The following is an 18,181-nucleotide window of genomic DNA, read 5'->3' as shown; positions in this document are numbered from 1 at the left end:
TTGCTCATTGGGACTTTTTTTAAAATGAATTTCTGCAGATATTTTGTGCACAAAGGTATGGTGGCCCTGATGTTGTCCCTTTAGAGATAATGGCAGTGCTGAGACTATGACCCAGAAGAAGGGGCTTCCAGGGCGTTGGTAGAATGAGCGATATTATGACCGCCCAATGTTCACATCCTCAAGCACAAGAAATCATTCTAAGGCCTGCAAGGGGAAGGATTAAAAATGGCTGCCCAAGGGGCCTGGGAGGAGTCCTTAAGAGATAAACCCTTTTCCCCTCCTCCTGAGAGAGAAAAGCAAGAATGGCTACGGAAAGTGGGTGGGGGGTGAATGAAATAGATAAAGGGGATAAGAGTACACTTATCATGATGAGCACCGAGTCATGTGTAGAACTGTTGTCATTATATTGTGCATCTGAAACTAATATAACACTGTATGTTAACTATACTTGGAAAAAAAAAAAAAGAATGAGATACAGTGCTTTAAGACTGCCACTGTTTCCAGAACATGGGATCTTAAAACTTGGTCCAGTTTGCTGTTCTGCCATGGGGGCCAAGTCAAAGAGGATGGCTGGAGGCAGGTCCCCCAGGATTCTTCTCTCACCTGTACACCGTCACCAGCTCCCGTCTGTCCCGACTGAGGCTGTCGGGCACAGGAGCAGGGCTCCAAGGCTTGCTCCCGGGAGACAAGGTTATGCTTCTGAAGACCCGGGGGATGAGGACCCTCCCCTGTGCCAGGATGTGGGGCGGGCTAAAGGATTCTGATTCAGATTTCAGCAGTTTCTGTCCTGAACGCTGGGCCCCGCAGCAGCCCCCAACCTCACGTGTTTCTGGACCCCATCTACTTCCTTCCCACTGCTTCCACCTTGGTTTCGGTCACCATCAGTTCATGGCAGCGACCACAGCAGCTTCCTGAGTGGTCTCCCCACCTCCACTCTTTTTTTTTCTTTGTTTTTAAGATTTTGTTTTTGAGTAATCTCTACACCCAACGTGGGGCTCGAACTTATAACCCCGAGGTCAAGGGTCGCATGCTCTACCAAATGAGGCAGCCGGGTGTCCCTCCCCACTTCCACTCTTACCCCTCTGACTCATTCTTCACCCATCACCAGAGGTGTCATTTTCTGAAGTGTGGATACAAATATGCCAGGCCCCAGTCAACTCACTAGCTCACAGATGCCCGACAGTGAAATCCTCCCTAATGGAGTCCCCTCTCCAGCCTCCCCTCTCATCACCCTCCCTCTGTGTTCCAGCAAGTACTGGTCATCTCCTAGGTCCCATCATGTGTCGTGCTCTGTGACTTCTACACACATTAGCTTCTGTCTAGAACGTGCTTTGAATCTGCCCTCTCACGACTTTTGCCAAGTGTGACTTGTGTGTCCCTCGTCTGTACTCCTGAACACCATTTGTGGCCCCCTTGTCAAGCGCTTGTCACTTCGTATTCATTGTGTTCTCTCCAAAAGCCACTCATCTGTACCCTCTATTAAAAAAGGAAGGCTCCATAGGGAAGGTGCCTCATTTTGTTTATTCCTAGAATCTAATATGGCAGGCACTCAAAAATATGTGATGGATGGATGAAAAATGAGCAAATAAATGGCTGACTGAATGAAAGAAACCACTTGGATCACATGTTTTAGTTTTGTTTTTGTTGTTTAAACTCGGGTCTCCCCAGAAAACCAGCAGGCGGCTCAGGGGAACACATGCTTTGGACCTGGATGGTATACTGTGGAGGCTCCCCTCCAGTGGAGGAAAAAACTCCCTCCCTCCCTAGGCACTGCACTTGGGCCAGAGACCAACCAGCTAGAAGAGGGTCAGGGGAGTAGAAATCTCCCAAGGAGGAAAATCTCCTGGCTGGACGGCGTCACAGGACGTCTTTGGTTCTTCCTCCAAAGACGGTCTTTAAACAGACACAGGAAGGGTCTGCTAACTCCCCTCCTTGGGTCGTACATCTCCAAAGACCAGACTCAGGCTATCCAGCTGACACCCTGTACCGAGAGAACCAGCATGGGGTGAGGCTCAGCATTCCTTCACGTAGGACAGTGGGGATGGGTCGGCTCCCGTCTTGGCTTCATGACTGCCATGTTTTGTTCAGGAGCTGCCCAGCAACAGGAAGTGATGGGCAGGAGAAGGGTATCTTGTTCTGGGAATCTTGATGGGCATAAGAAGCCAGAGCTATTCACTAACTAGAAACACACTGGCAGGAAAAAAAAAAAAAAAAAGCCCAATTATTTGGGGTGCTTTTAACTCACAATTTTAAAACACGGTAGACAAAGTTCTTAGAGATAATCTGGTAGCTGTTTGATAATTCTCTCTCCCTCTTCTCTCTGGAACCCATTTTTTCCCAGTAAAATCTTAAAAGAGTAAGAGACTTTTAAGATCATTTTGCTTTATGAAATCCCCTTACTTTTCAAATGAGAAAACAAGAGCCCAGCGAGGGGAAGTGAGTTGCTCAAGGTCACACAGCTGGTTAGGGGCAAAGCCAGGAAAAGAACCCAGATCTCCCGACTCCTCACCCAATTTCCCATCTCTCCATTTGCAGGAAAGTTCCAGAGTAAAGTTGCTATTTAAAAAAGAAATGCGGGGCGCCTGGGTGGCGCAGTCGGTTAAGCGTCCGACTTCAGCCAGGTCACGATCTCGCGGTCCGTGAGTTCGAGCCCCGCGTCGGGCTCTGGGCTGACGGCTCGGAGCCTGGAGCCTGTTTCCGATTCTGTGTCTCCCTCTCTCTCTGCCCCTCCCCCGTTCATGCTCTGTCTCTCTCTGTCCCAAAAGTAAATAAACGTTGGAAAAAAAAAATTTAAAAAAGAAATGCTCTGGAGCCTCTGTCCCTCCTGCCCTTGTCCTTCCCCTGCTCATGTGTTCATGCACGCTCTCTCTCTCTCTCAAAACAAAACCAAAAACATTTTAATATAAAGCCAATGCATCTTTCTTTTTAATGTTTATTTATTTTTGAGAGAGAGAGAGAGAGCAGGGGAGAGGCAGAGAGAGAGGGAGACACAGAATCCAAAGCAGGAGATAGAGCAGGGGAATCCAAAGCAGAGAGAGAGATAGAGCAGGGGAGAGGCAGAGAGAGAGGGAGACACAGAATCCAAAGCAGGCTCCAAGCTCTGAGCTGTGAGCACAGAGCCCGATGTGGGGCTTGAACCCACGAACCGTGAGATCATGACCTGAGCCGAAGTCGGATGCCCAACCAACTAAGCCACCCAGGCGCCCCCAAAACAAAAACATTTTGAATAAAAAAATAAATAAATGTGGGTGTCTGGGTGGCTCAGTTGGTTGAGCGTCTGACTTCGGCTCAGATCATGATCTCATGATCTCGAGCCCTGCATCAGGCTCACTGCTCTCAGTGTGGAACCTGCTTCGGATCCTCTGTCCCCCTCTTTCTCTGCCCCTCCCTTGCTTGTGTGCCCCCTCTCTCTCTCTCAAAAATCAATAAAACATTTAAAAGTTAATTAATTAATTAATTAAAAAAATGTAGTTTCTTTAAAAAAGTAAACACAGATTTATCACCTGACCCCATATTTCTACTTCTAGGTATATGCCCCAAAGAGTTAAAGACCAGTACTCAAACAAGTCCCTGTGTGCACATGTTCATAATAGCATCATTCATAACAGCCAGAAGGTAGAAACAGCCCAAATGTCCATCAAAAGATGAATACATAAGCAAAATTGCAGTACGTACATTCCACCAACTATCACTTGGCCACAGAAGGCAGGTACTGACACCTGCTACAACGTGACGAAACCTGAGATGGTTATGCTCGCTGAGAGGAGCAAGACACAAAAGGTCACATACAGAATCATCTCATTTATATTGAAGATCCAAAATAGGTAAGTCCATACAGACAGAACACAGGTTGGTGCTTACCAGAGGCAGAGCGGAAGGGGGAATGGGAAGTAACGGGTATGGGCTTTCCTTTCGGGGTGATGATAATGTCGGGATGAGGAAGGGATTCCACGGGAGTATAATAAGAACTACTTGATTGAGGTGATGGCTGTACATACTGTGAGTTATTCCACATGGGCATATAGGCACCTTCACCTCCCTGAGCCTGGTCCGCTCAGCCTGGAGGAGAGGCACACGGCTTGTAATCCTTCCCGTACATTCTGAAGGACTCTCCACCCATGTCTAAGGAACAGGAGTGTTCACTGGTGTCCGGGCATGTGGATTCTAGTGTTGCACCCAAAGAAGTCAATGCAGAGTGAGGAGGGAGATGTCCTGCCTGCAGGTACCCCCACATCACCAAGGGTTACAGTTTTCCTATCCCGATAACCGGGTAGGAAAGGCCAAGGGCAGGGATGTCTAACTGAAGGCAGGTAAGTGCCTGCTTCTAATCAAATCTTATTTCTTACGCTATCTTGCTGGGTGGCCCAGTCACAAAGTATCTCAGGTTCCTCTCCCATTAGGGGTAGAGAATGACATCACCCAGGGGCGGGTGTGGGGGTGGGTGGAGAATGCCATCTAACTACAGAGCATCCTGGGGAGAAATAGGGAAAATCCCATATCTGGTGAGAGGGCAGATGGGGGCTGCAGAAGAGGGGCCGTGATGACTGTCTTGGAATGCTGGGAGAAGGTGTGGAATTTTTCCGTTTAGCTCCACGAGGGAAAAAACTAGAATCGAATGGGAGAAGGTTCCAGAGAGGCAGCTGCTGGTCTGAGATGTAAGGAAGAATAATCTGATAAATGTAGCCATCCTACAGTACCATCCATGAAAGTAAACACTCTACCCACACACACTATCGATACAATGTGTCCAAAAGATCCTTTTACATCAAATCAAACAGGTTAGAGGTGGATCGTAAGGATGTAAAATACGTAAAAGGGAGGGCTATTGCAGGGGGAGAGAGTGAGGAAAAGAACAAAAACAAAACCACAAGAGAAATCTTGTGTGGGCTGATGGTGTACTATACGCTGAGGAAGAAGATTAATTCGATGCTTGCACTTCTGAAATCCTCCCCCTGCCCTGCAACCCCTGTGTGAAAAGAGAAGAAAAGAGAGAGGGAACAGAGTTACCCAAACATGCAATGTTCTGCCTGGTGAAGTACTGAGCTCACTGTTTCATAAAGAATCCAAGCAGCATTTGGCCAGGTGCTGTGCTGACAATGTACCCACACGGGAAGGAGCTGGATGCTTCTCAGAAACTCCTCAGCACTATTTAAATACACAGATCCCTGGACCCTCAAACTTCTAGGCAGGGGCCAAATCGGGCTTGCAGATTTAAAAAACTGTTTTTTTTTTTTTTTTTTTTGAATTTGAATGCCCTTAGAAATTCTGTTATCTTATGTGGGATGCTTCCTTCACTTAGGTAACCTCCCTGAACTGAAGCTTTAAAGTTTCCGGAACTTTAAATTTGCAAGCCTTGTGGGAGATTCAGATTCACAATGTCTGAGACGGGGCCCAGGAAGGGTGTGGGAGTCGGGTGATGGTCAGCCATTGGTGCGGACTGCAGGACACGACAGCCTCTCTTGGTCAAGTTCGAGAGCATGGGCTGTGCAGCATGACTGTCTTGAGTTTGAGGGGGTGGGGGTCACGGGCAAGTACTGAACCTTCAGACCTCTGTATTTCTCATCTGAAAAACTCACACAGGACTATTCCAGAGGGCTTCTGGGATGACTTAATACACAATTCCTATTAAAAGCCCTTGGCAAAGCACAGGGCCCAGAGTGACGCTCAGTATGGGTTAGCTGCTGCCCCGGGGCGGGCTTTGAGTTCGCAGGATGAAGGAAGCATCCTGGTTACCTACGTGACGTTACTGGTAACAGCGGCTACTAGTAATAATAATCCACCCGCAATCAGTGTGCTTTCCAATTTTTCCTTCTTTCTGGATCCTGGTTTGCTTTCTTTCCCCAGACTGGGGAGCCCCTGGGGTTGGCACCACAAGCTGTCCCTGGCAGACGGTTGAGAGGCCCATGGCTCCCACAAGCTGTCATCACCGGGAGCCCCCCACATTCCCGCAGCCCCGTTCTGGGCGGGGCTGTGCCAGTGGTCACAACACATCTGTGATGATGGGAGGAAAGACTGGTGGGGCTGAAATGTGGCTCAGCTGCCAGTTCCACGTCTCCGAGAGCAGAACCCCCCCGCCCCCCCGGGACTGTTGGGTGGCAGTCGGCAGGCCACTCATTCATTTACCAGATCTGGCAGCAGGTGCTGCTTTAGAGAATATAACACAAGGACGAGAGATAAGGTTTCTCTGCTCTGGTGGAGCCTTCTTTCCAGTGAGGGAGCCAGGAAATCGGCAGTGAACAGAAACAAATCAGGTCGCAGTAGGGCCAGTGAAGAAAACACAACTGCACATATGGAGGCGACCTACATGCCCTTCATCCTTCAGTAGGTGAACGGATACCTAAACTGTGGTGCATCCACACGACGGAGTACTATTCAGCGCTAAAAAGAAATGAGCTATCAAGCCACGAGAAGACACGGAGGAAGCTTAAATGCGTATCGCTAAGTGAAAGAAGCCATGGAAAGGCTGCGTACAGTATGATTCTATGTCCCTAAGTGACATTCTGGAAAAGGCAAAGCTATGGAGGTGGTAAAAAGATCAGTGGTCGCCAGAGGTGGGTGGTGGGGGGGAGAAGGAATGAATAGATGGAGCACAGAGGATTTTCAGGGCATCAAACTCCTCTGTATGAGACTATGATGCTGGGCCCATGTCATTACACATTCGTGTAAACCCACAGAAGGACAGCACTGGGAGTGAACCCTCATGTCAACTATGGACTGTGGGTGATTAGGATGTGTCAGGGTGAGTTCATCAGTTGTTACAACTGCACCTCTCCGGGGGGGTGGGGTGGTGCTAATGAGGGAGGCTGTGCGTGTGTGGGGGTAGAGGGTTTACGGGAAATCTCGATACCTCCCAGCTTGATTTTGCTGTAAATCTAAAAGTTCTCTAAAAAAAAAAAATCAAGTCAATAAATAAAGAAAAAGAAGAAGAAAAGAAACCCCAATAGGCTGATGTGGTAAAGGGCAGTGAATGGTCAAAGAAGGCCTCTTGTGAGAAGGTGACCTTTGACGGAGATCTAAATGGCAAGGAGGAGCCAACTTTATAAAGGTGGGTCAGGAAAACATCCGGGGCCAGGGGAACCGCTTGTGCAAAGACCCTGTGGCTTGTGCAAAGTAGATGGGTAGGTGAAATAAACCGGTGTGGCCAGCTCTGAAGATGAAAGTAAGGAATTTAAATTCCATTCTAAACACGCCAGGAGGCTACTGCGGGGTTCTAAGTGGTGGGTGACCAGATGAAAGCTGTTCTCAAAGGCCACCCTGGCTGCTCTCTGGAGGGCGGCATGTAGACAGGTGGCAGTGGAGGCAGGGGGACCCTCCGGGGTGAGGCCAGCCTCTTCACTTTCCAACCCAGAAACTTCACCACTGTTTCAATGAAACCACCCAACGCAGCCAACCTCACGGCCACCCCGGGGTTTCCCACCAAGTATTCAGGGTAAGGAGGGTAGAGCTGAAAGATTTCTCAAGAACCTTTTAGTGCCAGGTTTTTGCATTGGGTCAGAGGAGCCTGGTGGTTTCTTTGGAAGTGCCGGGGACCTTCTCCAAGGGAGGAGAGCATTTGGAGAGGGAGGAACAAGTGGGACTTCGGCCCCCACCCCCACTCCACTCTCACCGGGGCTGCTTCAAAGTCCCTGTTTGTTGATATTGGGTTTTGCATGAGGTTTTATTTGAAGAAAGGACTCCGTCAGTAAAACAAAGAACTGGAAATCCTTGTGCAGCAGTCTGACTCTCCAAATGCAGAAAACCCCGAACCCATCGGCGACAATGCGTGGGCGCAACAGCCAGGCGCGGCTGGGAGGAAGGACGTGGCAAGCCGTCAGGTGTCCCAAGGCTCGCATCTTTTGCGTTGAGGTCTGCGGTGCTCTCCGGGCTCAGGGGGCTTCCTGGGACTGCTTCACAATCCCCAGTCCCCCAGGGGGGAGTGGGGGGTGTCTCCGTGTGTAACACGAGGATAATCTAACACCGCAGAAGGCAGAGGGGAAAGACCTGATTCTTCATGCCACCGTTGGTGTCGCTGACGGAGCATTCCCTGAAGCAAGCCCTAATTGTGGATCTTCCAACTGCATATATATTTATATTACAAATTCCCTTTAATTTTGAAGCCGGCTGGAGTCGAGTATTCTACCACGTGCAGCTGACAGCGCGCTGTCACGGTCAGAAATGCCCGTGGGACGTTAGCTGGGTGCCTACGCTTCCCATGGCCTCCACTTTCTGCGTAAAAAGTGTCCCTCCCTCCTCCTGCCGGCGTCTGCTGGACCCAGGCCCACCCCTCCGCAGAGACCCGCCCTTGACCATCCGCTGTCCGCTCCGCATGCTCCTGAATCTCCCAACTCTTCTCCAGGCCTCAGCGGAGAAACACCTTCAAGTTTCTCTCCTAACAAAAACAAAAGATTATTCTCTGGATCCCACAGCCTCCCTACATACACCTGATTTGGTTTTTTTTTCCCTTCTCTCTCTTCTCATGAAAGTTTGTTTAGAGAGTGGACTGTGGCTTCTGCTTCTATTTCCTGAGTTCTCTTTCCCTCCTCCAACCAGACTCTGGAACGCTCCCTCCAGACCTCCCGTTGGCCTCCCGACGGCGGACTCTAGCGTCCTTAGTCTTTATCTCGCCAGACCTCTTGGAGGCGGCATCGGCTTCCGTCAACCACTCCATCCATCCCTCCTCACGTTCTTTTCTCCTTGGCCTCTGAACCACCACTTCCGGCCTCCTCTTCTCTCTGGCCCTTCAAACCTCTGCAGCGGCAGTGATCACCTTGCCAGAGCCTCTCCTTCTGCCACGGGCTCGTCGTGTTTCCACTGGGGTCCTGCTCCTCTGTCTCTCTTCCCTGTCTCTGTTGATGGCCCCCACCCAACTTGCCCAAGCCGGACACCTGGGAATCACCCTGAAATCTCACCACTGCTTACACCTCACACGAGGCACCGAGGCCCTCTTGGTGTCTCTCACCCCCTTTCCCTTTCCCGTGCTCCCACCCTCTTACCTTTGATCTATGTCATGTCTCGTGGACTACTGCAGTAACCCCCCCAGCTGGTATCTTTCCAGGTCATTCTCCATGTTGCTTTTACAGTCATTTTTCTAAACCCCTGTCTGAGGCTGCCAGGGCTCGGCTGAAAACCCTTCCATATCGCCCCATCCATCTACAGGGTCAGACCCCAACTCCTGCGTGCAGCAAGGCTCCAGGAGATCAGACTCCTGCAGGACTCTCAGACCCCATCCAAATGCTAAATGCCCCGTAACTGACACACCATTTACAATCTCCACATTTTACATGTGCCATCCTCGGTGGCTGGAAAGGCCTTCCCTCCTTGTCACGTGATTAATTCCTACTCAGTCTGCAACATCGCACCACTCAGGCATCTTCTGCTTCGTGAATAATTCCTTGTGCTCCCCCACCCCCACCCCCGCTCCACTGCTTGCCTCTGTTTCTACTCCACCTTGCACCTGCCTCTCTGGGGCACTTAGCACACCGGTAAAACTTTCAACGTTTATTTATTTTTGGGACAGAGAGAGACAGAGCATGAACGGGGGAGGGGCAGAGAGAGAGGGAGACACAGAATCGGAAACAGGCTCCAGGCTCTGAGCCATCAGCCCAGAGCCCGACGCGGGGCTCGAACTCACGGACCGCGAGATCGTGACCTGGCTGAAGTCGGACGCTTAACCGACTGCGCCACCCAGGCGCCCCGGTAAAACTTTAAATTAAGGGTCGGAGACTTCCTCTGTAAAGGTCCAGATCGTAGGTGTTTTCAGCTTTATGAGACATACAGCCTCTGTCACAACTGCTGAACTTTACTATTGTAGTGAGAGAGCCACCATGGCCAATAAGTGAGTGAATGGGCATAGCTATGTTCCAATAAAACTTTATTTACAAAAAGAGGCAGCGGGCTGGAATTGGCCGGGGGCGGCGGGGGGGGGGGGTGCGGGTCGCAGTTTGCTCACCACTAGCTTAACTCATCTCTCCTCTTTGTGTCATTTTTGAGGCTTAGCCCATGCCCTGATCATTCTTGCATCCGGTGTATGCCTGGAAGGGAATATTTACGGAGTAGAAGACCCAAGTAAAGTCCTCAATCCTGCCACTTACTTTTTTTTTTTTTAATAAACTACTTGTTTTCCGAGCTTTTAAAAAAAATTTCAACAATGGAAATAGATATTCCTCCTTTGGCTGCTTCCAGTGGTTGTGGTTGGAAAAGCAGACGGATAAAGCATAGGAACGTGAGACACCACACCAATTAAGCTGCTCTCACTATGCTTATCGTGTTCCTTCCTGGTGACCTCAAGCTGACTCTGACCCATGCAAGACTTTTCTTTGAATAGTGGGTAAACTCAGGTCCAAGAGAGGGCCTGTGACCTGCCCATCAGGGGGCTGGTCTGGGCTCAGTCCCAGGCCACCCTCTGCCCTATAGCATCCGTCGCCTCTGGGACCCAAGGTTCCTCCCCAGGGTGAGGTTCCTCAGACCACACCTCCTTTGCCTGCCACTCCACTCATCTTCTCCCAGATTCCAGATGCCTCTGCACCCAGTGTGAGAGAGTGTGCGTGCAACAGGCAGATGGCTTCATAGCGGCCGAGGACCACTGAGATTTGAGGATATTTTCTGAGTTAGGGGGTCACCAGGAGCTGATGACTGACCAGTAGTGGGTGGTGAGAAGAAGGACGGCATGAAGGTTCCTAGGTCGGGAAACTGGATTAGGATAATGCTAAGGATCGGTATCAGAAATACAGAACAGGGAATGAATCTGTTCGTGGTCGGGCACAGGAGAACATGAGCTTGGAACCGAATATGTTCAGTTGGATGCCTCCGAGCCATGAACAGAGCAGTCCTGCAGGTACTTGGAGGCTGGGTTCCTGATTAATGCCTTGGGACGTACAGACAGATGAGTGCTATGAGGCCACATGCTAGCAATTAGTGCCTGGAATAAATAATAAAACGACGAGAACAATACTACCCACACCAGCTAAGGAACACATTCAAACATCACTGCCACAGGATGTTGTGAGGGAGCAGAGATAATAAAAGCCCAACAGAGCCTACGTAAAACTCCACCATTGTGCATCAGATTAAAAAAAAAAAAAAAAAGGCAGCAGGCTTATTAACTATAGCTGTCCGGAGGCAACCTCTTCAGCAGTCAGAGAGAGGAGCTGAAACACAAGAGGAAATAAAGGCACATCGAAGTAAGGAGTGGGGCAGGGCCAGGCGTGTGGGGCCCGAAAGAGCTCAGAGGTGTCCCACACTGGGCCGGAGGGCTCACGCAGACAGGCAGGCAGCCCTTCTTAGCTGGGACTCCAGACTCAGAGCTAAGGTATTTCTCAGCTCATTTGCTCCCCATACAAACGCGTAACAGTCACAGCTGACTTGTACATAAATATAAACCAGTGTCTCGGGTTATCACTATGATAATAACCACATTCCCGCTCACCTACCGCCTTCTTACTTGAAGAACAAAGAGCCAGCATCCTGCCCATGCTCACCCTCTATCCTGTCTGTTCTCGGCAGGAAAACTGGTCGAGGGGCCGGCCTAAGAGACACAATCTGCGCTCCACGGGCAGCTCTCACGCTAATCGCAGCCTCTGCTCCAGTCAAACAGGCACCTTCGGCGACCTTGACCTTTGCTCCCACTTCACCCAGGCCAGAATGCTACTCCCTCACTTCTCTCCAGTGCAGATCCCCTTCTTTACCAAGGCCCCGAGCGGCAACGCCTCCCTGACACCAGCCCTGCTTTCGCCCTGAAAATAGGCTGCATTTCCCTTGTGTTTCCCAATGCGCCACCAAACTCTGTTCCAGCAGTCATTTCTTCCTGCCCGTGGGATTCCCATGTCTGTCTCCTGCATCGAACTCTCAGCTTCTTTTTTTTTTTTTTAAATGTTTTTATTTATTTTTGAGACAGACAGAGACAGAGCATGAGCGGGGGAGGGGCAGAGAGAGAGGGAGACACAGAATCGGAAAGAGGCTCCAGGCTCCGAGCCGTCAGCACAGATCCCGACGTGGGGCTCGAACTCACAGACCACGAGATCCATGACCTGAGCCGAAGTCGGACGCTTAACTGACTGAGCCACCCAGGTGCCCCCGAACTCTCAGCTTCTTGAGCTCAGAGCCCATGTCTTACCTCCCTCCATAGTAAGACAGTACAAAAAATGTGTATGGGATGAGTAGCTGACCAGATACTTCCTATTACTGGGAGATAGTTATCCCATCGGCAAATCCACATATGACAAATCCTTGGCGAATATCACACAGGATGAAACCATTGTTAAGATATAAGTCTGATAATGAAAATAACCACAGTAACCCAAGAAGGGCATCTCACCAGCATCCTCTCAGCCCACACTCTCATCTCCTTTTTTCTGAAATCTTCCCCCTCCCCGTTCTCAGAGCTTTCTGTCCGATCTGTCAGGGCTACGCTGTTTTCTCTACCCCACAGACAGGCCCTCAGAATCTAGGGGCTCAGCTGTGCCAGGCACTAGTCGCAGAACTGCTGTCCCTTCCACTCCCAGCCTAGCTGCCCCCTCAGCCCTGAGGGCGTCAGCACAGCTGCCCAGGGTTCTGAGGTCCACCTGCAGCGGAGGGACTGCTGTGGGTGCTACAGGGGACCCTCCTCGCCGTCCCCCCCTCCTGCCCTCTGATCCCCACCGCCACCTCCCTTCCATCTCTCTCCTGCCAAGGAATAAACGATTCAACAGATGGTGACCCGAGCCTGCTCCGCTCCCTCTGCTCACAGGCATCTAAAGGCCAGGGGGTGGGTTTCCTAGGAAACTGGAAATGCCCCCTGCTGACGATCATCAGCCTGTCCCAAAGAGCCAGAGCGCCAAGCAAGTAGGAGAGAGACAGAGGGATCTCTGGAGGAAGACAAGAGTTGAAGGGGAAGCAGCAGGGAGGAGCTCCCTGGCTGCCGCTTCTGGGAGCACCTGCCAAACGATTGCATCTCCCCACGTCCCCCTCCTCACCCCCACAGAATGACCGCATGTCTCAGCATCTAGAAGAAAGCATCTGCCCACACAATCCTCCCACCTCCCGCTCTGAAGGGCTGTCTGTAACTACACCGAACCCTCTGGGGCACCGGGGCTTGACAGCCTAAGAAAGCACTCACCAGCCTGCTTCTAGATGCTGGCCTCTCCCCACGCCCAGGGGGAGAGAGACCCAGTTTCCTTGCAGCCGCAGCCGTGGGGGGTTGTACCAGTTGTCTTGTGGGATTTTCCAATAGCCAAGAAAGCCTAGTATATGGGATTCGACTCCCCCCTTCTCCCACCTCCCTTCCCAGGGTTGGAGGGGGGTGGTCTCCATCTGCTCGGTGGCTGTCTCAGCCTTGGCTCCCTTTCATTGTCAGGGGGAGAGATCTGGGAGGAGTGAGGGGCTGTGTGTTTAACCGTTGATAGTGATCCACTTGGTGACAGTGACAGGGGCGCCCAGCAGACCCAGCCCCTCCTCTCCCTGACTCAGCTAAGTTCACAGAGGCCACAGGGCTCAGGGGGAATGGGGGGTGGGGGGAACAACAGTATCAGGTGGCCCTTGATTCCTGCCTGGGGAGGGGGCCGAGGGCGACACCTGGGTTTAAGGTTAGGGATTTGGACGAAAACAGCTGTTTCCTGCTCAACACCCAGAACTGATCTGTAGATTGAAACCTGAACCACTTGGCTATTTATTAAATCGGGAGCGAGGGAGGGAGGGAGGGAATGGGAGAGAAGAAAGGGGGAAGAGGCCTTTCCCTCAAGGTGACCACCGTGAATGTCTGCTGAATACCCAGTCTTCGCACCAGGCTCCGTAGGGGCACACAGCACTAACAGGGCACCCTGGTACTCATATGCCTCCGGGCAGGCCGGGGCCCCCAAAGAAGCTGCACCTACCAAGAGAGTGTAGCTCCTTCCAGGGTGGGGAGGGGCTGACATCTGACTGTCATGGCACAAGTGGCTGGGTCACTAACGCCATGGGGCTTGGACACGGAGACCTGCGGTGTTCTCTTTCGTAACTGCACCGTGAGCGTCCACCCCATAGCCTTTGACCATCTACTCGTAAAAGACTTTTCTAGGTTGCTCTTCCTTATTTTTGTTTCCCCATCACAACAATGCCACAGTGAACATCCTCGTACATACAGCCTAACAATTGGAGGAAGAGGGGTTGCTGTATCGTCTCAGCTCTTTGACTCCAGGCCAACTGGAGCCTGGCACATCTCAGCCTGGCCTGGCAAGGGAGCCCAAAGTATACAGGTGGCCTGGTCCAGAGCCCAGCCCTGCTGACAGCTCCCATATGGGCCAGCGGTTGCCGGTCACACCGGGAAGAACCTGCCAGTACTATAGTCCAGCCAGCTGTCTGAAGTTCTCGGGGGCTGTGCGTTTTCTCCCCCTTATTGTTATCGCTTCTTGGTTCGTCCTCTGAGAGGCAGGACTAGGAAACACGCATGGAATGGAACAGTCCCTCCAGCGTCGCCAGCGTAGCTGAGGGCTGGCGGACCTAACATGCTGGCTTGAATAAGGTTTGTGGCTATCTGTGACTTCCTATGATTCAGGCTCCACTCACTGGCCCTGCGTGTGGTTAACTGAGCTCTGACCAGTCTCCTTCGGCATAAAGACTACCTATAAAGGAAACAGAAGTTAACACGTAGGGTGTGCGGATTGCCTCCACCTCAGAGCCGTCAGCATAAACCAAACTGACACCAGGAAAGATGGCCTCGGAGGACCCCCTTGGAGAGGAATCCTGGCACCTCCAGGAAGGAGGAAGGAGCCCCCACCTCCCTACCACTCAGCATCCTAGCTTCTCACTGTCTGGCTCCCTGTCTTTTTGCCCTCAGGGAGAAAGTTTCACAGCAATTAGACGCACATCTTTCTTCACAGCTGGAGAGAGAGGATGGGGAGGCTCCCACCCCCTCTCCGAGTGGGTGGGGAAGACATCCAGGATGGCAGCAGCTGCCTCCCTGGGGCCTGCCATTAAAGGAAAGTGGCTCAGTGCAAGGCTGGAGGGGAAGTGATCATAATCCTCTGTGACAGGTCTCCAAGGGTGGGGCCCAAGATTTGGGTAAGGTAAGAAGGAGGGACCCAGGAGGGAGAAAAGATGAACACTGAAGGTAAAAGGTCAGAGAAGGAGGCTTGCATTTAGTATGACAAGACCCAGGGTCACAGAGGTGAGTCACAGAGTTGTCATGTGACCCAGTAACGCCACTCCTGGGTATGGACCAGAGAGTACTGAAGACACGCATCCACATGAAATCTGTACAGGAACGTTCACAGTAGCATAATTGATAATGGCCAGAAAGTGGAATGATTCAAATGTCCCTCACCCAACGGGTGGCTACATAAAATGTGGCACATCCATACAACGCAGTATTGTTCAGCCATAAAAAGGAACGAGGCACCGAGGCATGTTGCAATATGGATGCACCTCGAGGACATCATAATGAGTGAAAGATGCCAGTCGCAGAAGACTACACATTGTATAATCCCATGAATATAAAAAGTCCAGAGTCGGTATATCCATAGAGGTAGAAAGTAGATTAGTATTGTCCAGGGCTAGAGAAGGACCCGAGTGGAGGGAGGGGGAGGGATCCCTAATGGGTAGGGGTTTTGTGGGGGTTGGAGGGCAAAGGCAATGCAAATGTTCTAAAGCTGATTTTGGTGATGAGTGCTCAACTCTGTGAATATGTTACAAATCATTGAGCTGTATACTTTAAATAGGCAAATTGTATGGTACAGGAAATATATCTCAATAGAGCTGTTATTTAAACTATCAGTGAGAGAAAAGAATTACAGGGGTACCTGGGTGGCTCAGTCGGCTGGGCACCCGACTTTGACTCAGGCCGTGATCTCACGGTTGGCGAGTTCAAGCCCCGCATCAGACTCTCTGCTGTCAGCACAGAGCCTGCTTTGGATCCTGTGGCTCTAACACGCTCTCTCTCCACGCTCTCTCTCTCTCTCTCTCAAAAATAAATAAACATCAAAAGAAGAAAATAAAATACTTTAAAAAATAAAGAAAAAAGAATTACATAAGGACTGGGAAGGCTCTTGTTACAAAACTGTGATATTTCAAAAAGGAAAGTTAATGATAAAATTGACAAACACAGTTTCAAATGTTCAAAGGGATTTAATGAACTAAGTTTCTTAATGGGATCAAACACGTTTGTCAAAATTTACGAGGTTTATGAAGAAAACTGTAACATTTGTCAGTTGAAAAGTTTAAGGAAGAATTCGGCTTGGGGATTGAGAATTTTAACATCATGGATATTGATTTCAAACAAAAGACGGAGGGCTAAGTTTTTGTATGCCACCTTCGGGAGTCACAGTTTTGTTCCTAACTCCATAGAAAATTGCAAAATGCTGTACAGAGGGAATGTCGCGGAGAGAACAGGTAGGAAACCCCATCCCTTTCAGAAGCTTTCCTAAGGGAAGCCGGCTGTGCAAAACCTCAGCCATCTTCCTTTCAAATGTAGCTTCCTACCCCAGGCTCTGAGCAGTGGGCTCCCAGGCTCCTTGAGTGGGGTGTTCCATTTGGAGCCCAGGCCACTGTCCACACGAGGACCTACCATCTGGACCCATCTGCTCCCAACATCAGTCATGTTAACATGCTGCTTACCCCGCCCTCTATTTGTGGGACTCTAAGCCTGGTTTCAACAGACCAAGGTTCTGAAGCCATTTGAAAACCACAGACTGAACTCAAGCAGGAAGAAAAGAGGGACAAGATTATAGGAGAAGCTTGTTTGGGGTGCAGGAAAGAGGGAGGACCTTCAGTCCCTTAATCAGACTGTGAGCTTTCTGAGGGCAAGGGCGGTGGCTTCTAGGTCTTTCCTGCATCCTTCACAGGAATAAACTCCAGCTCAAAACAGAACAGGGCTGGTTTTAATCAATAGAGGTGAACAACGAACAATGAACTAGCTCGGAAACCATGCAGACCAGGGAAAACTCACTAGACATGAATTCAGAGATGGGGCTTCAAGAGAATTCCTCTGGCACGTGGAAAGGGCATGAACTTGGAGCCACACACCTGGGCTTCAGTGCCACCTCGGCTGTCCACAGGCTGCGTGATCCTTTTTAAGTTTATTTATTTATTTTGAGAGAGACAGAGAGACAGAGAGAGCGCGCACAAGCAGGGGAGGGGCAGAGAGAGAGAGGGAGAGAGAGAATCCCAAGCAGGCTCCTTGCTGTAAGCACAGAAGCCTAACGTGGGGCTTGATCCCGCGATCCGTGAGATCATGACCTGAGCCAAAATCCAGAGGCGGACTCTTCACTTGAGACTTAGCCACCCAGGTGCCCTCCGCTGCATGGCCTTCAGCAATGTGTTTACTCTCTCTTAGAGCCTAAGTTTTCCTGTCTTTAAGAGTGGGATGAATACACTTCATAAAAGGTTGTTTCCATGATTATTTCTTTTTTAATTTTTTTAATGTTTGGTTATTGTTGAGAGAGAGAGAGAGAGAGAGACAGAGTGAGAGCAGGGGAGGGACAGAGAGAGGGATACAGAGAATCTGCAGCAGGCTCAGTGCTGATAGCTCAGAGCCTGATGCGGGGCTCAAACCCACGAACCACGAGATCAGGAAGCGAGCCAAGGTCAGACGCTCAACCGACTGAGCCACCCAGTCTCCCCTCAGTGATTATTAATTCAACGAACTGTTGTGAGTTAATTCATTTTAAATCAGTTAACGGGCTAAGTTATATGTATAGCATCTAAACCAAGGCCTGGCACAAACCCAGCATTCAAAAGTCACTGGTCCTTTCTCCCTTTTTCCCAAGTTATGGCCGGTGTATTGCATCGCTACATAGCTTTGGGCAGGCTGGGCTTTGGAATACAGAAGTCTACTTTGTAGATGTATGAAATGCACAACAATGCCTGTGCAACTAGCCTTGGCTCTGTGGCCAAGGAGTTAATATCAATCTTAAAGCTAACACATGGTGATGTGCCCAGTAGTTGTCTGCTTCAGATCAGAGGGCAAAGGAGGCTCCTGCAAGATCCCAGACTAGCCAAAGCAGCGGTGGGCCCCTTTCTTTCCTGCCTCTGCTGGGGTCTCCTGATCCCAAGCCCTTCCTACCCCTTATTCATACCAGCTTCATCCACCAATGCCCCATGGCCAACGGTGGCAATTGCACCTGGCTAGAGTCAGCCCCAGAGAGGGAGCCATGTCAGTTCTACGGAGGTAACTACCAACCCGCTATCCATATGGGTGTAGCAGCTGAGATTCCAAGGACAGCACACACCCAGCTGCGTTTTAAAACTTCCTGTT

At 50.5% G+C, this 18,181-nt stretch overlaps 1 protein-coding gene across 18 annotated transcripts in view; it reads right to left on the bottom strand.

The window, feature by feature from the left end:
* The window catches only part of NFASC (neurofascin), a 183,556-nt gene that overhangs the window by 74,511 nt on the left and 90,864 nt on the right, over positions 1 to 18,181 (bottom strand). The window lies entirely within an intron of this gene.

The sequence above is a fragment of the Felis catus genome, chromosome F1, assembly GCF_018350175.1.
Source record: "Felis catus isolate Fca126 chromosome F1, F.catus_Fca126_mat1.0, whole genome shotgun sequence".
Lineage (NCBI taxonomy): Eukaryota > Metazoa > Chordata > Mammalia > Carnivora > Felidae > Felis > Felis catus.
This window is presented reverse-complemented; position numbering and strand designations above follow the sequence as displayed.